Below are 19,405 nucleotides of genomic sequence, written 5' to 3'. Positions count from 1 at the left end.
ACTTATGTTTATCATCGCTCTCCCCCATATCTTTCAAATACATGAATCAGCACACCGACCTGTGCATTCACTTCTACTATCATGCCAGCCCAGCTCACTAGCAGTGAAAGGTTTAATCAGACTGTAGGCATGACACCTACCACCAAGTCCTCATTACCAGCCGGGTGGTGAGTGATCCAGCCCTCAAATCTCATCTTAACACCTGTTTTCTTCGAGCTCTCTCAGTACTACCAGTACAGGTTGGGTTTTCTGAATAACAGACACTTAGACAAAGTAAAAGTATAAAAGTTTATTGAAAAGTAACACCTATTAAAAAAAGAAAAAGAAAAAAAGGAAGCAGCATTGGGCAGGGAGAGCTATCAAACCGGAATGCCAATCTGACAATATCTCTGCCAGACCACTGGGAACTCTGGAGTAAATACTACCTGTTAAAGAAATCCACACTGGGTGAAAATGGCTAGGCCCTTGTACCACCACCTTGCTCAGTCACTGGCTGAGGGCTACCCAGAGAAGAACATGCCCTTGGCTTGAAAATTGAAGCAAACCTTGACAAAGCTAACAGCTAGAGGCTGTCAGGTTGTAATAGGCACATCTTTTTATTCTGATGCTTTGATATCTGGGGCCTACTGACCCTGGAGGGACTGCCTCTCCCAAGGCTAGCTAATTTCCAGAGACAGCAAATGACTCCCCTGTGTGTGTGCCCTTCATATGTAAACCAACTAATCCAGAGTTCATACCCCAAACACTTCCTTTTTTGAGCTCTTACACTCTGGGTCACTATCCCCCAGGGAATAGTGTACCCACTAGTACAGTGTCCCCACCCCAGGGCCAGTTACCAGATAGCTAGGGACAGCCACTATACCATAGAGCCCAATGAAATTATAACAACTAGCCAACCCTAAGTCTTCTTACTCTGCTTCACCTGTTCCTTCCCATGGAAATCACAATCAAGGCTCTCGCCCACAGTTCTTCCTTTTTCTCTCTGCCTCCTTATTGACCCTGGTGCTTCCTCATGTGGCCCTGCATGGAGTGGCATGCCCCTTCCTCTTGGGGGCAGTAAATAACAAACTATCTTTTCAATGGCAATCTCTCCTCATTTGTTGGCCTCATCATACCTAAATAAAAATAAAATCTATATTTTAAAACACAGGTACTCATACTCTTTGCAGCTATGTAATTTGTCTTGAAGGATGATCTGAAGGATATCTCCAGGTACCCTACAAGAGTGATTTTTTTAAACAGCTCAAACATGGCTGTAGTACTTCAGAAAGCACTAAATTTTTATTCACTATTTTATTCAATAATTCAAAAATTATTGAATGAGTAGTTGAACATATGCCAGGTAGGGATGACAGGCTCTGAAAACACAGAAGTCCTCTCCCCCATGGGCCCTGTGGTCTACTGTGGAATAATTTCAAAAAGTGTGCTAAGTGCTGTAATGAGTGTGAGTATGAGAAGCAAACTGATGTAGGATCACAATGAAGAGGAACCAACCTATCCTAAGAGGTAAGAAGCCTTCACAGAGGAAGAAGCACATGGGCAGACCTGAAAGATTATTCAGATTTTGGAACTAAAAATAAATTTATTGAAAGAGGTAAGAAAGATGATCTAAGCTGAGGGAACAGACCTGGAGGAGATAGTGAGGGCAGTATATTCAAGTAACTAAAGGAAATTCAATGGACAGAACATAGAGTGTGAGAAGGAGGGTGGAGAAGGAGGGTGAAAAAGTAGGAATGTCCAGATGCTGCAGGGCTTTCCCACCCATGTTAGAGAGAATGAACTCGATCTTAAGTGCAAGTGAAGCTACTGAAGAGTTTCTAAAAGGATAGTGGCATAATACAATTTGTAACAATCATTCTTGTAGGTGTGAAGAATGGACTAGACTAGAAAAAGATTAGAGGCAGAGAGATTCATCAGAAGACTGTGGCAATAACCCACCTGATAAATTATAGTGGCCTGGAGTCATGTGGTAACAGTGGGGACAAGGACAAGGGAATAAATAGGTGCAATAAATATTCATGCACATAAGACATTGAGATACTACACGGAGTCAAAGATGACACCCAGATTTCTGGTGCAAGAAACTGGCTGAATGGGAGGTGACTTGTAGAAATAGGGAATATTGGAGAAGCAGGTTAAGGAAGAAGATGTGCGTACAAAGCACAGATGAAAAGATTAACCTTTCAAGGAAGGACGTAAATGTCTTTCACTATAATAGGAAGGGTATAGGCAGATGCTAAGATTTATAGATATGATAATAAGTAGCGTGGCAGTGTCCATCTGAAGGCTTCTATCTTTTTCTCCAAAAGTAGAACTGGAAGTCCTCTGTTGAAAGCAAGGGCAGGGAATAAGGGATAGGAAATAAACATATGGGGAAGAATAGAGAAGATTTGAAATGGTTTTTATAAACACTAAACTAGACACTGACCAGGGAAACCTAGCTGTATTTCCGGGCAGTACTGAAGAGCCCGCTAAGTCCAATAGTCATAAATTGATAATGGAATCAATCTTAAAATAGATACTACTTATAATAGTTATATGTATTCATACTGTTCTTATTATCAACCAAATAAAAGATCACTTAAAAGCCTTTTGTGGATATATTGGATAATTTTAATAGAGTTTAGCAGCCAGACCCTTCAGTTGATGAGATGATATATGTTGTATTATATTTATTTACCCCGATTGCTTCTCTGAATGTGGAGAAAAAAATGCGAGAGTCAAATTTGTGTATGTATGCAGGAAGGTGAAAATTAACCTCCACAGGAGAAAACAACTCCATGCAGCTCAAGGGAGATGGATGTAAAGAACGTAGGAGAGAGGTAAAGGATACATACTTCTTTCTTTAATAAGATAAAAAGGTAACCTATGACCAAGATGCTTCTTTGACATCTTACTATTAGAAACTGGTAAAAAAAAAAACGTTCACATGGAAAGCACAAGAAAATAACTGGCTGCCAACATGAAAGCCATCATCGGTTGTAATAAGCTTTGGATGTCTTAAACCATGTTTGAAGGAAGGCTTTAGGAATAAGATTGGTTTAGAGAAGCAAGAGCATATGTGTGAATCTAGGGAGGGGGTGTTTTAAAAACACCCAGGGCCATTTTCACACTCTCTCCATCTCTCGGAAACAATGACCCCTAAAAGTGTATAAACACACAAACACACACACACGGCCTTGAGAATCAGTGCTGAAGGAATGACTTATGTTACACATTGTTGACCATGCCAGGTGCTTTACATTTGTTCATTCATTTGATTTGATTTGACTGAATTTAATTTTCACAACTCTATAAGAATGGTATTTTAACTCCATTTGTACATGTAAGAAAATTGAGTCTTACAAAGATAAACAACTTTTCTGAATCCTGTTGGGTAGTAGATAGAAGAACCATGATTTGATTCTAGGTGTATTCTAACTCCAAAGAACATAGTGTTTCCACTACAACATGCCTTCTGAATATACAAAAGCCTTTGAAACATAGTGGGACATATGTATTCCCTTAGCCCCAACTACCTACAAGTCATAATCCACAAAATTAAACTTGGCCACACTTACAAAACCCAGTTATTACCCGATTTTTAAATTTACATTTACAATAAATGTAAAGATTCATATTTAACTAATATTTTACTACTTTCAAATGGTGGGCACATCCATTATCTTTCTTTTTCTATGTATATAACAACTCTGTGACCGAGGTCATGACAAATTCATTACCAAACATAGCCATATGACTGTGCTGCCCTGGACCTGGACAAACTTCAAATTCAAAAAAAAAAACCACTACTGGCCACACTTTTTTAGAGCATCTGCTTTTTGGTTGTTGTTTCTGCTGGTATTGTTATGACAGGCTCCACTAGATGATTCATACTTCTTTCAAAGCTAGGTCTATTATCAGACATTTGTGTATTGAGATATTCTCTTTACTACGATCTCTCCCCCTCAGCCTGGGTGGGCAAAAGAACTAATCTTGTTAGCTCGTACACTGGTTTGTACTGGTTTGTACTGGTTTGATGGAGGATGGTTTATCCTCCATCAAAATAATGATCTCTTCTATTTCCCTGAAGCCTGTTCCTGCCAGTCATCCTAGGTCAGGTTGTCTTGGTTTTCTGAATGTACAACTAGAGGAATAAAATCAAACCTATGACAGGGAGGAAGAGGATTCTAACATGTTTTGTATAATATCATTCTATATTCCTTATTCTTTCAATGACTGCCACTTAAGAATAGAGAAGGTCAAGTCCTATCCTGCCACTCCCTGAGGATCTGAAGGTTAAGAGTCAACATCTTTTGAACTAGTTCCTGCTAAGAGCAAGTCCTTTGCCTCACAAATAATTTCATGCCTCTCCTTTTCTTCTGTGTTGAGTTCATCACAGACAAGCAGGAAGTCACTTTCAGACTGAATGCAGTTTTCCCCAGGCCATTCCTCTGACTCATTTCCAAGTTCTGTTGGGAATAGTGATGGGTCACCAGGATCTGCATTAATACATTCAAACAATATGTTGACTAAGCACCTACGCGTTAAAAAGACCCTTGCTGAGTACTCTAGGAAATAGAAAGATGGAGGAGAAAGAGCATACATATTTGGGGGAAAGGGCTGTCAACAAAAACCAGAAGACAATACTTCACATCCTTGAAAAAATTATTTTAAAAAAAGTAAATTTTTAAAAGCCATTAAAATATTTAAATAACTTAGCCCAATAAATTATTTTTCCTTTCCATTTATTTCAAGGAGAAATTCAGCAGTTGGGTGAAAAAGAAAAACTATGTTCATGAAGGTGGTCACTGAAAGAACCATCAACAATAAAAAAAAGAAAATATCTAAATATTTCACATTAGGAGATGGTTTCAGTACTTTGCAATGAATCTATTCCATATAATATGATTCACCCTTTAAAATGCAGCCATTAAAATTGTTAATAATGGATGAATCTAGGTATTACATTCGCAAGTTTTCTGTAAGTTTGAAATTATATCAAAATGAAAAGTTATAAAATATTTTTATACAGCTACCAGATACACGTACAACTACTAGAAATAATATACACAGCTACCAGAAATAAAAACTAGTAACACAGGGATATGCTTATGAAATAACACTAAGTATAGAAAGCGTAATACAAGATACATACATATACACTGTGATATAAGTGTGTGAAAAAGACCTGTACATGTGAAAAGTACTTAAGTAAAATGAAAATGGTTTGTTTAGGTAACCTTGTTCAAAAGTTTTTAAAATATTGTTTCATTCTTTTTACCAAAAAAAAAAAAACATAAACAAAAAAACCAACAACGTCAGAATATCAGGTATGAGATATCGGATCTGACGAAAATATATAAGGGAAGGGTGGGGATGAATCCACTCATTTCTGTCCCTGTTGTCTGGTTTGTATGTTATATGAAAAATGTATAAGAAATTGAACACTTCTCTAAGTGCAGTCCTGGAGTGAATTTATTAGCCATTAGCTATCAGTATTTACAAGATAAAGTCAGAGAATTTTAGAGTTGGAAGAGTCCTCTAAGACCACCTGATTCAGCTTCTTGTGTTCTTAGCGCATAAATGAGACTCGCTGAAGAATAAGTGATTTTTTTCTTAGGCTACACAATTAGTTGACGAAAAAGCTGAGACTAGAATTCAAGTTTTAATACCCAATCTAATTCTATTACACATTCCAATTCTTTAGTATTCATTATTTCTCACAAAGCAACCCCAGCACAACCTTCCAAATTTGTCTTCTACTCCTTCCTAACACATTGGACAGGGATGTCCTTTCTCACTTCCATGCCATTCTTGCCTGTGTTCTTTTCTTGGGCTCTGTCCCTGCCTGGAAACACTGCCTGACACTCTCCATGCTTACCCTGACCACATACATACTCCCACTACACTCTGCTGTCCACGCATCTACTAGTAGTAGCAAGTTAGAATACTTTTTTCAAAAGACATACTTGGAAAAAGATGAAGTGAATTTTAGTTTTAACTGATCTACTTGCTTATCCCACAACTTTGTACACCTACTAAATTACTTCTCTGAATTTCTGTTCCATATGCTATGAGAAAAACAGTATTTTATCACAGAGAAGGGGGAATTCAGAGGTCGTACTACCCAATAATACATGAAAAGTATTTTCTGATAGTCCTTGGCTTGCTGTGGCAAGAAATGAGGAGTATGATGATATAACACGGGCATGCATGGCACATTCTCTTGAATTAAAAATAGTGACTTTACTGCATGTGAAGTAGTTGCAAGCTTTCACAAAATACCTATCACCTGTTACCATGTTTAATCACAATTTACCAGAATAAATGAAATTCTTACTGATTTTTGAAATTCCCTGTTTCTGACTCCATTTCACACGTCATACTATTGGTTCAAGTTGTTTCCTTCAGACTTGTTTAGCAAGTTAGATTTTAATTACATGAGATTTCCTCCTTTGTCTTCAGCTCCTTCACAGATCACACATAATATATAAGAGTCATCCATTTGAGTGGAAATCCCAGAGCCGTTGAATAGGCAGAAAAAGATACCTCTTCATTATTCAGGATTAAAATGTATAGGTAAGTCCTGTTTTTGCCCCTGTAGTTTTGGAATTTTTACTGTATAGTAAAGCATGTGAAAAATATACAGAAGCTTAAGAAGTTTTGGCTGTGTGTAGCAATCTTCTAGTTACTTTTCCAGAAACTTCACTGAAAATCCTAGATATTGTTTCGATAATGTGCTTGATATTGTATAAATAAGGTGCTTGGTTGCCTGACTGAATTTTTTATGAAATGAATAAACCTAAAGAGATGGCTTAGCATTATGAAACCATATCTTTAAATAAGGAAGTGTTTTTGTTTTCTCATGTTTAACTTTTCAGACAGTGATGTGTGGATTTTAAAAATGTAATCGGTAAAAAATTCCTCTGTTTTCAAAATTTTTGAGGATTCTGTATTTTTCCTCTTGTCACAGTGACAGTGTCATTAATAGCTATTAAATATGCAATCCTGAAGTCCTCTTTAAGAAAGTAAAGAGACTATTTGTCTACTTTTTATATATTTAATAGAATATTTTCAAGTAAATTCTTGTTGATAGTTAAGAAAAAATTAGCATTTATCTAGTTTTCAGTTAATGAATATTTATTTTCATACACTTTCACACAAAAAAAGCAACAAATATGCTTTCACAACAAAAAAGCATAATCTAGAGTCAGATGGTACAATCTTAAAATCATTACATAATCTGATGTGTTTGTTGTGTTTCTACGAGCATACATAGTGTTCATTTTGTTTTTCCATGAACACAGAAAAATAGAATACTGATAAGTCATTTCAAAAGGAAGATAGATCAAAGCATGGGCAATGTGTTGGCTATGTTAAGTGTAGTTGAATTTATTTTAAATCTCCTGAACGTTACAAAACTCAATCAAAATTCAAATCATTTTAATAAAATATATGGACAATTATGTGCACTTGAATATATATAAAGATGAGTGAAAAGTGGGTAACAATCTGTTTCCAACAATAGACAATAATTAACAATTAACAATAATATAAAGAAAATAAAATACATTATTTCATATTCATGTAATGGATAGGTTTAATGCCCTATTCAAATAGGTTAAAATCTACAAAGTAACTTATATACCGTGTCTGTTGTCATTTTATGTGAAAAACAAATCACAAAATTGTATTTACTCATTGACAATCACTTTGTAAATCTATACATGTGAAAAAGTCTAATGAGGAATATAAAACACTAATCATGTTTGTTGTATTAAAGCAGTGAGTTTATGAATTATATTTTTTCCATTATGCTTAAACTTTTTATAACAACATAACATTGTTTTGGTAATCACAATACAGTTTGAAATGTGTTTTGCTGAAACATTTTTAATTTTGCAAAGAAATTTCTCTGATTTTTAAAAAACTGACCCCTATAAGCAGCTAAATGTACATCAAAATGTCATTCAAAGGAAAACAAAGGAAGATATGTAAACAATGCAAATAATGAAAGAGATGTACAATTTCAGAATGCCTTGAATCAATCTAATTTCTAAATTGATCCATCCTTACAAGAAATATGACAATCAGAACTAAACTTCCAATTACAAAGAACTCTTCTTTGGAACTTTGGTTTCTATGGATCAGACTTTGAAATATTTTGTCTCTATAACAGGCTGCATCTACTAATAATCAGTTTTTTCTTTTTTATTAACCGAAAATATATATAACTCCCAATTAGTTTTGTTCATTGGTTGGTTGGTTGGCTTTTATCAGAACGAGATCATCAGAGTTACCACGCCAAACTGATGAAATTTTCAAAATAATTTAATTTATGGACCCTTATTCATCAATTTGAGGAACCACGACCGGGAAACAATGCCTTCTGTCAACCTGAATAAAGAGCAGAATTTTCAATAGGAAGAGGAAAGCATATTCAACTGGAGAGTTAAAAAAATAGACAAATTCTTATTCTGACAATCTTACTTCTAAGCCAGGACACCTGCCTGAGTTTAATATTGCAAGGAAAGAATTAAAATATACAGTTTCCGTCTCTGCTGAAATATTGCCATCAGCATAAAGACATGTCATACTAACTCCAACTTAAAAAAAAATCTCGGGGCCGGCCCGGTGGCGCAAGAGGTTAGGTGTGCGCGCTCCGCTGCGGCGGCCCGGGGTTCGCTGGTTCGGATCCCGGGCGCGCACCAACGCACTGCTTGGTAAGCCATGCTGTGGCGGCGTCCCATATAAAGTGGAGGAAGATGGGCACGGATGTTAGCCCAGGGCCGTCTTCCTCAGCAAAAAAAAGAGGAGGATTGGCGGATGTTAGCTCAGGGCTGATCTCCTCACAAAAAAAAAAAAAAAAAATCTCCAACTCCATTATTTTCCAATTCCTCCATATACTTTAAGGGAGCAGGGTATCCAAATTGGGTAGGGGAAGGGAAATGGAAAGGTGTAATATATTTTTTAGGTAATTCTAGATCATTTTTAGGTAATTTTAGGTAAATCTCCAAGTAATTCTGAGATACCTTTGGTTGACAATGGGCTCTCTTGGATGGTTTTATTACTTTTATATATAAATTAAACTCCCAGACCACTTCCAGGTTCTCCTCTCTTGAAGCATGCAAAGACAGTGTGTTCCTTTCTTTACCCACCTTGTTCTCCCTTTCGCTCAAGAAGGAAATGCTACCACAGGGCCCAGGAACCTAGGCAGCTGTGTTATAATGATATAATCATTATTCATTTCAAATCCTTGGGTATTCCAGATGTTCTCAGGTCCACTATGAGAGTGTCTATGTCCTCTGAATTACATAAAAAGTATGAGACGAGGTTTGGAAAATACAATGAAGATTTATAAGCTGGAATTCAGAATGTGGTTTAGATTTAAGGTAAATGAGCATATCTCAGCTCAGGAACAGACAAGTCTCAGCAGGATTCCTCCCACCACAACAAACGTTATTTCCATTTTCTTCCTTTTGGTCTGTGCTCGTGATACGATTAATTGACTACAGAGACATGTCAAAGCCAATCAGGTGCCCTGCCTCCTAACAGCTCAAAATAACATGAGACAAAAGTTAGGGAAAAAAAGCCAGAGCTGTCAAAAATGCATTCCAGACTCTGCCTGTAGTTTCAACCTAATTTGTGAATTGCTATTTTAACTTTCAAAAACCATGCTTATAATTGTAAATCACTAAGCAAAGGATACATTTCTTAGTAGAAACTAGGCAAGTGAACACCAACTTATCCTTACAGTTAGAGCCAAAAATAGTGCATTTAAAGTACAAGTTTCTGCTCACAAAAACCTCGGGACACATGCTAAAACAGTTGCCACATTTGGCCAGAATTTTGTTTCTGATGGTGGTATAGACTGGGGCAGTGGCAACAGCGTTATAATACACAGAAGGATCAGCTGCAATCAGTCACTTAAGAACACATATTGTCTAGCAAACTCTGTCATGTCCACCGCCAATTTTTTCTCTGGAAGGCACTCCCAAGCTATTTCTTCTGAAATTTGTCACTTATCTAACTCTTATGCCACTCCAGCTCCCAAGATAGCTATGGTTGACACCCCTAAAATAAGTCTTGAGGACAAGAGTCAATATCTACTATTCTAAGGGAACTTAAAGATATTCAATCCAATTCCTTAAAAGATGTTGCTCTAACATGAATGACTCCATTTTCTTGAACAAAGAAAACGTGCCATGATTTCAGTTTTTCAGAGTATTCTTTAAGTCTAAATGTAGCACACACTCATGATACGTAAAATAAAGCACCATCCCAAGTCAAAAACCATTTGCTGGGTAACTATCTAAAATGATTGGAGATAAAATTGACTTTGGAATAGTTTACATTGATGACTAACTCAGCAGAAAGAAAATGACAGATTCTATTGAATATTTACAATATCCATTTGCCAAGGGTATGAACAAGTGTATCAGCGATTAATAAAAGGATGTGTGAGCTCAGGCTTCAAGGCAGTGGATTAAAAAGAGCCATTGAACATATTTTTCTAACCTAGAAAAATTTTTATTCTGACAATCTTCCTTCTTAGCTAAGATATCTGCCTGAGTTTAATACTGAAAAGAATGAATTAAAACATACAGTTTGCTTCTCTGCTGGAATATTCCCATCAGCATAAAGACATGCCATAGTATCTCCAATTTAAAAAATATTCCTCCCTTGACCCATATACCCTCTCCAGCTATTGCCTCATTTCTCATTTCCTCCCCTTAACAGCAAAACTCTCCTAAAGGTTTATCTAGACCCACTGCCTCCATTTCTATTTTCTTCTCCCATTCACTCATTTTACTTTTTAAATATTTTTATTGTGAAATATACTATACATAGAGACTAATTTAAAAAACAAACCTCTCGGTACTTAGCATTTATTAAGAAAAATAACATCATCAGTACTATAGAAGACCCTGTGGGCCCCTCCCCAATTACACCCTGTCCATTAACTGCCCTCCCCCATCATGCCCAATGTAGCTGTTTTCTGGCATAGTATCTAAATTTCCCTCATTTTCTTTATGGTTTTACCACTCATGGATAGATCCCCACATAACATATCATTTAGTTCTACCTACATCTGAAATTCACATAAATGGGATCAAAATTATGTTTTATAAAGTGTGTAGTAATAATTTATTCATGTTCACAGCTATATGATATTCCATTGTAAGAGTCTACTATAACTTACATATCCACTCTTCTGGAATCTTGCCATTACAACCAATACAGCTGTGAACATTCTTGAATAGGTCCAATGGTAGAAACATGGAAGACTTTCTCTTGGGTATGTTCCTGCAAATGGATTTTCTGGGTCATAGAGTATGTGCATGTTTGTCTTTAACCTATTCTCTCTTATTCCATTACAAATAGGTTTTCATCCCCACAGGTCTGAAATAGCTCTTGTGCAGCTCTTCACTGTGATCCATATTGCAGAATCCACTGGTCAGGTCTCAGCACTCACTTTACTTAGTGGCTCCACAGCAGATCATTCCCTCCTTGAAATATAGTCTTCACACAGCTTCAAAACATCATTTTCTCTTGATTTTTCTCCCATACCACTGGTCAAACTTTCTGAGTTTCTGTCACCGGATCCTGTTCATTATCTTGTTGCCCAAATTCTGAGTAATTTGAGGTACAACTTCTCTTCTGTAGCTATACTTACTTTCTGTGTAATTCCATCCAGTTCCATAGTTTTCAGTACTATATAAGCTGATGGTTCCCAAGGGTAGGTAGTGGTCCCTCAAGTCCACAATCATCCACTAGGAAACCCAAAATGCTCTTGCTAGAAAGCAACTTTTAATTCAATATGGCAAAATAAGCCATTTGAATCCTACATACCCAAGCACTTTATTTATACCTCCTTTATGGTATTTACCTTATTAGTTCTTCTATTATATTTCATTCATTTATTCATTATTCATTCATTGAAAAAATACCTGCTTTTTGAGTGCCTAATTTGTGTGAGCAGCTGTGTTAGGTGCCAGACATACAGAAATGGAACAGAAATGCATGGACCCTGATCTCGTTGTTTATTGGGAAGACAAGCACTAAAAAAAAAACAAGCAAGTACTTATCTAATTATAGTCGTAGTAAGTACTGTGAAAAAAAGTTTAGGGGCTTTGGTTAATTAAGATGAATGGAAGCAACTATCACTGAACACACTTATTCTATGGAAACCTCAGCAGAGCAAAAAGAAGCTTCCTGGCCAGGAGATGACTATATCAGTGATTAATATGAAAATTTGTGATCTCATTTTGATTTGTTTAATAAGATAATATTAAAATAAGCATTATAATAGAGGACACTACCTAGGAATTCATGGAAGTCTTTTCTGAGGAAGTATTTTTTAAGTAGAAACTTAAATGCAGTCAGGAAACAAATCATGCTGGTCTTTGAAGGCCATATTAAAGAGTTGGGATTATATCCTAAGAGAAATGCTAAACTGTTAAAGATTTGACAAGGGCAGAGACATTATTATATCAGAATTTTTGAAAGATCATCTGCCTCTCTATGGAGAATGATCCCTGTGGCGAGGGGAGACACTCGCTGATAAAGGAAGACCAGTTACAGGCTAGTTCAGTACTTCAGAAAAGGAATGAAGACGGCTTAGATAAAAGTGGTGGGAGTGGCAATAAAAGTTGAGACATATCTCAGAAATAAAGAGGCTGGGACTTGGCACTCAATCAGATGTGAGGAACGAGAGAGGTGTCAAGTACGATTTTCAGGTTTTCTACATGAGTAACTTGGTGGACATGGGTTTCATTTACCGGAAAAAAAAATACCAGAAAAGGATCTATTTGATGTGGCAGAGAGAGGTTGTGAGTGTTAGAAGGGAAAAGACAATCAATTCAGCTTTGGAAACGTTAAGTTCTAAACATCAAGTGGGGATATGTGAAGAATGCAGTTGGATATTTCAGTCTGAAAATCACGTGTAGATCAATGTTTCTCAGAGTGTAATCTTCGGTTTATGTCTATCTGCAACCCCTAGGATACTTGATAAAAATGCAGATTTCTGAGCTGTAAGACCAGATGTACTGAAACAGTCTATCTGGGTGTGGGATGCAGGAATTTTTGCTTTTCCAAGCTTCTCAATGGATTCTTATGCACACAAAAACTTGAGAACTGTTGTCTCAAATGGTAACTGAAGCTGATTGAATGAGATCAACTAGAGAAAAAAGATATCACCCAAGACAGAATACAAAGCAACACCAGACACTTAAGGTTGAATAGAGGAGAAGCAATCAGCAAAAGACATTTAAATGGAGGAATCAGAAGGATAAAAAGAGTATAGAATCATGGAAATCTAAAGATAGTGTTTCAATAAAAAAGGAAGGGTTAAGGTTGTAAAATGCTGCTAAGACTATGGCTTATTCTCTCTCAGAAAGACATGAGTGCCTTAAGGCAAGGACAGTTCTTTAGTCATTTTTTAAATGTCCCCAGTACCTAGCAGAATGGTATGATAAGTACTCAATAGCTGTTAATTTTTCCAACATTCATTCAACAAACACTGTGTTAATAGAGGGCCCACCCTGTCCTGGGTTGCAAAATACAATAAGACTTCAGAGAACGAGCACAGACAAAAAAAGTCAAGAATCCTCACTGTGGCACCACTTAATCTCTCTGCATATCAGTTTATTCATCTGTATAATGGGGAAGTTGGAATGGATATTCCTAAAACTCCCTTCCATTGCTAACATCCTGTGATTCAGTGATTCTACAGAATGTTATCACTCTTACAAAACGCCATTATAAAAAATTATATTATTTGCAGCTAAACCTGATTTCTATCTAAAAGAGGAATGTAGACTTTACCATTTATTGAACATAGGCCAGAGTCTAAGTATTTTACAAACAGCATCCCATTTAATTCTCACAACCCTTTGAGGTATTTTATGAATGAGGAATCTAAGGCTTAGGGATGTTTTATCACTTGCCAATGGTCACGTGGGTCTGTCTGATTACAAAACTCACGATTATCACTACTATACTATATTATCTTTCTATATTACTTATATAGTAATTAAAAATACAGGCCTCTGGACAGGACTAGTATTTCATAGGAATATTTATATAAAAATAGAAGAAACTGAGTAAACAGATGCATTTGTTCAGGAGACAGAAAGGAATCCCTTATGTGTGTGACTCTTCATGCCCATGCTAGAAGCCATGGCAAAGTTCACTGAGTAGACAGGGCCTCACTTCCATCATCTAATCCCTCCTCTCACTGTGCAGACTCACTTAAAGAACAGACCACTGGAAACTTTGGGAGATACAGTGGAGAACTAATCACAATCAGTCCCTGCCTTCATTTTTTTGATTGACCAAGCACTGACACAGGGCTGAGTGCCAGACATTATTCTAGCTGCGTTAACAAATTTTTAACTCATTTATCCTCAAACAACCTGGAGGTAGGTACTATTGTTCCCTCCATTTTGCAGATAAGGAATTTGAGGAGAAGTTAGTTGGCTTCCCAGGTCCACATAGCAAGTAAATGGCAGAAGTAGAATTTGAACCCAGTTAGCCCAGCTTCAGAGTCTGTGCCCTCAACTGCTGCCTCTCTCACGGAGCTTACAGTCTACTGGGGAGGGGAGGAGAAGGTGTGGGGATGGGGAGACAGATAAGGAACCGGTAAGCAGACTCTCTTAAGGAATAAAGTGTTTGCAAAAGTTGAGAGTGTGCAGTAGAAGTGAGAGACTCTACCTAACAGAGTGGTCATGGAAGTGAGAAGAAACCATCCTTGTGAAGGAGGAAGGAGGATAGAACAGTGTGAAGGTGATAAGTAAACTCGCTGATTCTTCGTTTAAAGACAAAGAGGAAACTGAGGTCCAGAGAAGTGATTTGCCTCATGTCAAGCAGCTTTTCTGATCACTTCAACAGTGTTTTACCCCTTCCATGCATACTGCTTCCCAAGATAAGAGCTATATCTGTGGCATTTTCTCTGAGCTCTGAAGAATACATTCTATTTTGTAGGTCTCAAAAATATTTGTATCAGTGATCTTGGAACTCTGTTCATTTCATTATGACACAAAATCATGCTGGTAAACTGAGAATCTCAATTCTTTCCTCTGCTTCTGTAGGCAATTTGGGCAAGAAGCCACTAGGATTAAACTCAGAAGAGCCTGAGTACAAGATGTTGTTTTAAAAATATGTTGATGCAACTAAATATTACTCAAGAGCATTTCAAAGAACTAATCTTGGGTTTGGTCCATGATTCATTAAAAGCTACCTTTTTTTCTATGAGGACAATTATCATTTACTGGATATGGTTAAATAGAACTAACCACGATGATTCCAGTCTCCACTCCTCCCCTCTAAGTTACTGGTAATAACCCTCAACCAGTTGTACTAAGAGAATAGTTCCAGGAAATTTCTGGATTCTCTATTCTATCATGCCTGCTAACTTATTCCATCCAGTTTGTGCTGAAATGTCTTTCTTGCTTTAGACCCTTTACTAATAGATTTTTACTTCTTTAACGTATAAATTTAATAATATATGATATTTCTTTTTTCTTTCTTCTGTCCCATCATTTATAGCACCTCCTTTCCCACCTCCCTGCCCATCCCCCCAAGTAAAAATTGTTAAAAACCTTGTATATATCCTTCCATACAAATTAAGCAGGATTGTTTCCTTGGCAATTGTTAGAATCTTTGTAGATTTGGGTCTATATATAACAATCAAATCAAACATTGGATCATAAACACATTTGGGGCAAAAAATCCTGCCTTGAGCTTCTCTGGAGTGTGATGCACCAAATTCCTCACCTCATTGGGACCCACTTTGTAGAAACAATGAAATAGCCTGACACTTTCAATTTAGTATTACAAATCAGTTCACATTGAACTGGGAGTAAGGGCCCCTCAAGCCATTACTCATTTATTTTCTGTAAAAAGCAAACATGTATTTAGTTCTAGATTAGGGTCAGTATATTTTGACGAAGCAATAAGTTAAGGTTTGGAACATTTTATAATGATCTTAGAGCAGAAGAGCATTGTTTATGTACTTGGACTTTAGGAAACAGAAAAGGAACTAGTATGCCTTCAATAAAATCACTCTTTTGTCTTGGAGCTACTCTGATCTAATTGTACCCAAAACCCTTGTTACACAAAGTGTGATCCTTGGACCAACAGCATCAGCATCACCTGGGAGCTTGTTGGAAATGCAGAAGCCTGGGCACAACCCCAGATTAACTAAATTAACACTTGCATTTTAACTGGCAATTCATACATACATTAAAATTTAAGTACTAAACTAAACAACCACAACTAAACTAAAGAGCTACAAGGTAGTCTCTCAAGTATCCAAAATGGAGAGAGTGGTACAGCAAGAAGCATCTTTGTGTATTTAAATATGAATAAACATGCCCTCTAAGCTGGGCATGCGATAGAAATCCCATTCCTCTCCTGCAGAAACAATACCTTGGGCAAGTTAGAACTCACAGAGAAGCATTTTCTTAACTGAGTTCCCGGAACACTGTGCTTCTCAAAATGTTAGGTATTTCAGAAATAAATGTTTCTGCGCTCAAATAAGTTTGGGAAACACTGCTATCTAGTCAGTTCAGGCTGCATAATGGAAGGAAGAAACAGGAGAATTACAAAATGAGCAAAGAACAAATGGCTTTTTGTCATTTGGCAGCTTGAATTTAATGTTTTTCTCTAGGACTTCTCAGCCTTTTTTTCCCACCTGACACATGACAGGTAATGGTAATATGTGTGGCACACTCCCATGGATCTAACCAGGCTTATAAGCAGCTCCCAATGTAGTGCTTGTAACTCCACCCCCCACAAAAAAAAAGAAAATGCAAATGAGTGAGAGGAACGTTATGCCAGAATTATCTGCTCTAAATTGTGTTAAGAAGTAAATCATTTCAAAACTCTGATGCTTTAACTGTTATTTGTAACAAATTGCTTGCCATCAACAATAATACACCACTATATTCCAACCCCTCACTGAGAATTGCTTTCTAGGAAATGGCATTGAAACTTGAAGTGAATGGGTTATTGAGTCGTTTTCTGTTTCTCTGAGTTCAAGCCCACCCTCATTGTCAATTATTCACTGAAAGCTTGGTAATTTTGTTATTGCAGTAAGTTAACAACCATTAAAAGATAAATTTAATTTTAACAGCTTTATTGAGATGTAATTACATACCATAAAGTTCACTCCTTTAAGTGTACAATTCTGTGGTTTCTAGTATATTTATAGAGTTGAGCAACCATCACCAAAATCCAATTTCAGAACATTTTCATCATCCCAATAGATACGCTTAACTTTAAAAATTAATTTCAAGTACTCATTTCCCAAAGAGCATTTTGACGATAAAATATCACTTATTTATACTGTCATGAATACTTCTTTGTAACTTGCAGAAAGCTGGCAAAATAATGTTGGTACCAATAAAAGTTAAAGATCATCTTTAGTTAAAAATAAAGAAAAAAAGGAAAGAAAATTAAGGGAAAGAATAAAGAAAAGAAAAAGGAAGGGAGAAAGAAAACCTAGATTCTGAAAACTAAATCCAGATAGGAAAAAATGCTATTTGGAGGAAAACAGACAAGGAAGCAAATCTTCAACTTTATGGTTCTTTCTTGCTTTGAAACTACTCTGGGCTCAATGGCTCTGTCAATAGCTACACTTTCTACAACTCAGAAGGAATATTAGCATTGAACAGCAGTGCCCTCTAAAGTACATGCTAGGCTCTCCCTAACATTAATCAGCAAGGAGATCAGTAACCTGGGGCAGGACTTTCTTTGTTACAATTGTTGGTATTGAAATACTAGGTACATGTTCTTCAACAACAGTAAAGTGAACAGTATTGCTCCCATCACTTTGTGGATTTGGTGACTCCTAGAAAAATATACTTAAAATATCAGCATCATGAGGTTTCAGAAGAAATATTTCCATCCATTTTGTTGTTTTCAAACAGATCCTAGGTAGGATCATCTTCGTAGACAATGCCACCTTCTACCATAATGCTACTGTGCCCATTTGCACCCTGAAAAAGCCCCATAATCCCTATTATGGAAACAAGAACCTACCCTTTGGGCAGCTGCACAGTTCCAACAAAGACGACCTTCCTTATAAACACAAGAGTATATTAAGTGTAGCAGAGCAGTAACTAGAATATGACTCTAACGCTTTAACTGACTCTTGTCAGTCAGTCATCTTCAGACATCTTCTATTCGTCATTACACAAGGCTGCTTCTACAACGTAAATCCCCTAACTGCAGTTCTCTTTCCACAGCCCCTGAGAAGTCTTTTACAATGCAAGAATTAAACACTATGCTCAGAAGTTTCAAATCAATTAAAGGAATATTTTATATCTTAGAGCCTTCATTTCAAAAACATGACTGATGTTGGAACAAAGGAAATTTCAGAAAAGAAGAAATAATTATTTTTAATTGGAAAAGTTCCACACCTGCGTTACTTATCGCAGAAACATAAACTGAACACTATTAACAAAGAATACATTATAAAACTGGAAGTATTTTTCAATTACAGCAGGGTCTAAATAAATTAATATTTGGTACACTGTGATGAAGGATAATCTACAATATTTTCCTTCTCTAATAATTGTTTAATACAGCCTCAATCACTAGAACTCAGTGAAATTTTTTTAAATCAGGTAACAATTGCTATAAATCATATTGAAATACATTTTAGTGCTATAATAATAATAACAAACTGGAGAAAGAACGCTCATGGCCTTCTAGTATAGGAAAACGATTCCTTCAAGTCTAGAACCAATTAGACAAAGTATGACTAGAGCATCATTAGGGAAGGCATTTATTTTTCTCCCAGCAGTAAAGATAGATTTGGCCTACTGTGGCCACAGCCTCTCATGGTGTTCACTCTGTGATCTAGATCTGTTAAAAAGAACCTGAGTTCCAGAGTATAGCCTGAGTCCTAGGAAAGAAAAAAACTTAACCAGCCTTTGAGGCAATTGAGCCCACACTCTTAGTGGCAGCAGCTTCTCATGAACCATCGTCAACTCCCAACTCACCTACTACATTCACATCTACATACATACCTATCAGTCATTTGTCTGTATCAACTTGCAAACTTTGTGAGAAGAATTTGAATCCTGGATTTGCTTTCCCTACGAGTAGCAGATTCCAGAACTTCAACATATCATTTCAGGTCTGCTATATACAGTTGTACAGTTTGCACAATGCACAAAAATGCATGGCTCAGCGGAAGACTGGAAGTTAAGGTGGAGCCCATGCTCCCTGCCAAACTCTTTGCCCCAGAGTGGTGCTGCATGCAGCCCAAGGAGTAGTATCCTTTTATAATTGTCTCTCTCTCCCAGAGAAGTTGTCTTTTCCTAATTCTCCCAAAATCATTATACTAGCTCAGGTCTCATACCACTTGCCCAACCTCTGTATCCTCAGGAAGTATAAAGTGATGTATATCCTC

The sequence above is a fragment of the Diceros bicornis genome, chromosome 8 (genome assembly GCF_020826845.1).
Source record: "Diceros bicornis minor isolate mBicDic1 chromosome 8, mDicBic1.mat.cur, whole genome shotgun sequence".
NCBI classification, from domain to species: domain Eukaryota; kingdom Metazoa; phylum Chordata; class Mammalia; order Perissodactyla; family Rhinocerotidae; genus Diceros; species Diceros bicornis.
The sequence above is the reverse complement of the archived record's forward strand: the minus strand, read 5'-3'. Positions refer to the sequence as shown.